Source organism: Leiobunum rupestre, chromosome 2 (genome assembly GCF_980474605.1).
Source record: "Leiobunum rupestre chromosome 2, qqLeiRupe1.1.hap1, whole genome shotgun sequence".
In the NCBI taxonomy this organism is placed as follows: domain Eukaryota; kingdom Metazoa; phylum Arthropoda; class Arachnida; order Opiliones; family Sclerosomatidae; genus Leiobunum; species Leiobunum rupestre.
The window spans coordinates 31,639,750-31,644,727 of NC_143385.1; the positions used below are offsets into that span (position 1 = coordinate 31,639,750).

General features: G+C 35.3%; 1 long non-coding RNA gene across 1 annotated transcript; it reads right to left on the bottom strand.

Moving 5' to 3' along the window:
• Nucleotides 1-1,803: 1,803 nt before the first annotated feature.
• Nucleotides 1,804-4,424, bottom strand: LOC149957337 (uncharacterized). Its single transcript, XR_016478206.1, has 2 exons — nt 4,361-4,424; nt 1,804-2,097 (listed from the first exon to the last, which is right to left on the bottom strand). It is a non-coding gene; the product is annotated as an uncharacterized LOC149957337 (long non-coding RNA).
• Between the last annotated feature and the right edge of the window lie 554 nt (nt 4,425-4,978).

Sequence of the window (4,978 nt, forward strand, 5' to 3'; positions counted from 1 at the left end):
AATCAAACATGTTAAATTCAATGGGCTAGCACTTTGGCTAGGGCTTTGGCCACAGGCCCTTAAGCTGAAAAGTATGTGACCATGGGGACAGTATCTCCGTCTTGCCATATTCTTAGTACATAAATACATTCTTGCAATAGTATGATTTATGCAGATGTTAATAATCCATATTAAATATCTGCTCTAAGAAAATACTAATTTAATCACCGAGATAATATAAAATCACATGGCCTGAACAGCTTTTGTATTGGTTTGCGCACCAGGGTATCCTGAGGGTGGGCGGTGGCCACTCTTTAACATAGGATGGTAAATTATATATCAAACGCTAGGAAATCATATGGCCTCAACAGCTTTTGTATTGGTTTGCCCACCCGGGTATCCTGAGGGTGGGCGGTGGCCACTCTTTAACATAGGATGGTAAATTATATATCAAATGATAGGAAATTACATGGCCTCAACAGCTTTTGTATTAGTTTGCCCACCCACGTATCCTGAGGGTGGGCGGTGGCCACTCTTAAACATAGGATGGTAAATTATATATCAAAAGATAGGAAATCACATGGCCTCAACAGCTTTTGTATTGGTTTGCCCGTCCGGGTATCCTGAGGGTGGGCGGTGGCCACTCTTAAACATAGGATGGTAAATTATATATCAAATGATAGGAAATCACATGGCCTCAACAGCTTTTGTATTAGTTTGCCCACCCACGTATCCTGAGGGTGGGCGGTGGCCACTCTTAAACATAGGATGGTAAATTATATATCAAAAGATAGGAAATCACATGGCCTCAACAGCTTTTGTATTGGTTTGCCCACCCGCGTATCCTGAGGGTGGGCGGCACCCACTCTTTAACTTAGGATGGCAATTTATATATCAAACGATAAGAAATTACGTAGCCTCAACAGTTTTTGTATTAGTTTGCCTACCTGTGTCTAATAAGGGTGTATGGGTTTGCCCACTCGAATACACTAATGTGGAACTAATATTACGGCCTGGGCCGACTTGTTAATACTTTCTTCTTAGTTCAATAAATGGAAGAAGCTGTTAAGGCTAGTTCCCACTTGGCGAATTTTCGAGACGAATAAAATTTTCGCGCAATGAAAAAAGACGCGTTTTTTCGGTCGCTGGGGAAGCGGTTCTCACTTTAACGCGAAAATTTAAACACGCTGAAAACAACTCCTGCGGGTTTTTAGTAATGTTTTAGGCCTAACATAAAACATTAGTTCAAGATGAACCAAATGGATGTTCCTGTTGATAATTTCAATAAATAAACGATTCTATTCGTGAGATAATTACCTTTACTTCAGTATCTTGGTCAAGTTGGCTGAGCCGCTTTTCTAAAGACCTAGGCTTAATAAGTGACGGACGGGAGCGGAAGAGATCGAGGGAACGCGTTTTCTGATTGGCTGTGGACGTCAAAAAATTGAACATTCGCTAGATACCGCGGAGACGCGGTTTTAGCGGCGAATTTGAAAAAAAAATCGCGTATTTTATTCGCGAGCGTCAATTTTCAGCGCGAATTTTTTTTCGCTAAGTGGGAACTAGGCTTAATTCGTAAGGTTTTTTCCATCGGTAAACTTTAAGACCATAATTTTCCTCTTTTCTAACGATAACACAATCGAAGAACCGTTTTTAGAGATTTGAATTTTTTTAATTGATTGATTAAGATCTAGTTTTCAGGTGGTAAGTAAAAAGAATTGTGCACAGAAATTATTGTTATTTTGAAACATTCGGAACGTCGAAGAAAGAATCAGAAGCACCGATAAACGAAAGTTGCCAAGTTAATTTTTTATTCGTCTTATAATTACAGAAGAGAGAGGTATTTTTCGATTCCGCTCAGTTGCATTGGTTTACATTAAATTAAGCGCATTGGAAACTAGACGACTATTAAATTCAAAACAATAATCCATAAAAGAGATAAAACTTGGTCCAAATTAATTAATAGAACTGATCAATAATAATAATAAGGTTCAGCATTTTTCTTTCCCCTTCCATATCCTGGAGGTCTGTTCCTTCTCATGGGTTCGGCATCTCTCATCCATCTTCCGGGTTCGGCATTTCGCATCCACCTTCCGGGTTCGGCATCTGGTGTAGCATCTACGTCAATAATTAATTTAAGATAAAGCAAAACAGAACCTTATTTGACTATGTTAACATATTTAGAACTCTGTTTTGGAATAATTTAATCGTTTACTGTCTTTCGAAAGAAACGAAGGGATCAGTTAAATATATATATATAGTATATTGTTTAGCTAGAGCTACAAATCTATCTCCCTACTGGGCTAAACTTGCTTGAAAAATGGTCTTAGGCATATAGAGGCGACTTGTTCGACAATTGTTGGCTATGACGATACGAAGTAGATATAGCAGGGAAAATAATTCATAACACCAAATTAATTTAGAGTTAATATTAAGTATACGCTATTAGTAATAATCCACCTCGACGTCGAAAATTGTTCATCAAAAATAACATTTACCGTTGAATCTAACACTTTGATTTCATTTTATAATCTTAATCTTAATTTGGTCTATTAGCCAATTTAATTCTTGATATTAATAATTATTGTCGTTATTTCTTGATTTTCCATTTAACGTGTTTAAAATATATTTTGGTGTATTTTACCATAAGCCTATCAACCCTAAGTTTGAATCGAAAGGCAGTGTTGGTTCAAGCAAACGACTGGCGAAAGTACAGCGCAAAATCCACCCGGTGGCGGAAAAGAGAAACGTAACGCGTCCCGCAATGCATGATGCGAGGTGCTTTGGTAAGAGAGAGGTGCGTAGAGGGAGAAAGGGGGAAGGAAGAAGGTTCAATTTATCTCTGCCAGGTGCCGATGCTATCGCCTGATTTCTTCTTTTTCGTCCGTCCAGTGGTGGTACAAAGGGCGCTATGCGCGTTTCAAACTTAGAGGTGATAGGCTTATGATTTTACATGTATTGAATATTTTTGAGTAAAATTATGATTTTAGCAAGACCTAAAAGAAGAATGGATTTTCATTCGCCATAATCCTTTTGATAAATCTGTAAACCGCCCCGGAATATGTTGACTTTTGCCGTTCCGGAGTTTGGGCTTAAAGCAACTGTTGGCTTTATCATGGCCAACTGTTTTCTGATCAGGCTCTTATTATTAGAGATGACAATGAATCTATTCGGTTCTTCGTAAAAAAGACTTTATTGGAGAGCTTGGTGCTATCCATTTATGGCATCGAAAGCTTAAAAGTCAAAATATCGAAACCCTAAGGTCGTCAGAGAACCATTGTAGAGTAACATAATTAGACGACTTATACTCTACTTAGCGGACTTAAACCTTAATAATATATCCCATATAATATTAGAAATTACTATAATTTAAGTTATTATAGAATTTATAAACGAGCCAATCAACGCGCCAGATATTTTAGGTCCCTCCTTTTGGGTCCAAATGTAGCTTATGTACCTTGTTTTATTTCCACGTCAGTGACATTTGCTTTAAATTTTACTGGCCTAGCTTGAAGAAATCTAAAGACGTCAAGCGGGATTTTCGGAAGGAAAACGAAAGAATGTGCAGGTTTCTTTGCCATTGTTATAGTATGTTTGAGCCTTTATCCTAAGAGGAAGGTAATATTTTCGTCACACCAAGGGCTGGATTCACTTACGCTTTTTATCATTTTTAAAATATTATTTCGCAATTTTTTTGGTTTAAGTTGTCAGAAGCGAAAGAACTATGGATTTTTTGTACATTTCAATTTATTACCAGTAATTAAGTATTGTTTCCTTTATTTTTAAAAACTTTTCTTATTTTATATTATTACATCGTGATTCGACACTCGATATTTCGTTACCTCAACAATTTGAAAAAGTGGTTAAAATAATACTTGCTTCGCCACTGAATTTCTTCCAAAACATATTTAAAGGTCAAAAAATTTGAGTGGGGAAAATGTGAGATGATCAAGTTCAAAGTAAGATCGTTTGTGGCGCTGCCTTATACTGCCAAAGTTTCTAACCTAAATTCCAATGTGCAGTTTAAGCATTTTATATTTTTTAATATATTGGTTTAATATACTTCTGACTTAATAAAAGTATGAAATAAGACTGAGTAAAAGCAACACTGGACTATGTTTTATATTAATGTCCCTTACAAATGCGTTCTTGAATGAACGGTTTGTAATTTATTAGTCCTTTGTAAGATTTTATTAAAAAACCCAACGGAATCAAAGATCTATACGTGTGAAAATAATTTACCACTTTTTTTAAATTGTAGATCCAATGTCCGTAAATTTATGATATTACTAACTTTAAAATAATAATTGAATATTACAGAATGTTTTATCATTAAATTAAATGTAAATTAAAAAAATGTAAATAATTGATAGATACTTACCAGCTACGACCAATCCTATCAAAAGAAGGCAAGCGAAAATCAAAGCTGCACGTTTCATTTTCGAAGTTGCGTTTCTTTGAACGAATTTAAAAGACGAATTTCAATATATATTGGATTATTTGTCGCAAGACTTGAAAAGCAACCGCTTTTAATTGTTTGATTATCGTTTCGGAAATAATTAGCGATTGTATACGAAACCGAATTAGTTACTCTTAACATTGCAGAGTTATATTTTAATAATTTTTTCTGTACAAACTTCAAAAGCGCGTACTTGATAAGAAACGCTCTTACAGCAACTTCCGCTTCTAGTAGACTGTTCTATTGTTGTACTTCCTCATTATTAATTAATTGATGATATTTGGCACTGCTTTATTGAAAGAAATGTAACAATTGGGACTCTTACATTTTGCTGTGTATGTATTAATTATTTATTTTTTGTATATCTTATCTTTTTTATTGCATTTCCTAGATTTTAGTTGGAATATTGTTAACCATTTTCAACTGATATTTGATGCTGTTTTATTTTCTTTAATTTTGAAACGTTCAGGGCCAATAAGTCGCAAGATGACTTCGGCCCATAAATTCTGTAAAATAACCCAAATGCATTTATTATTATTA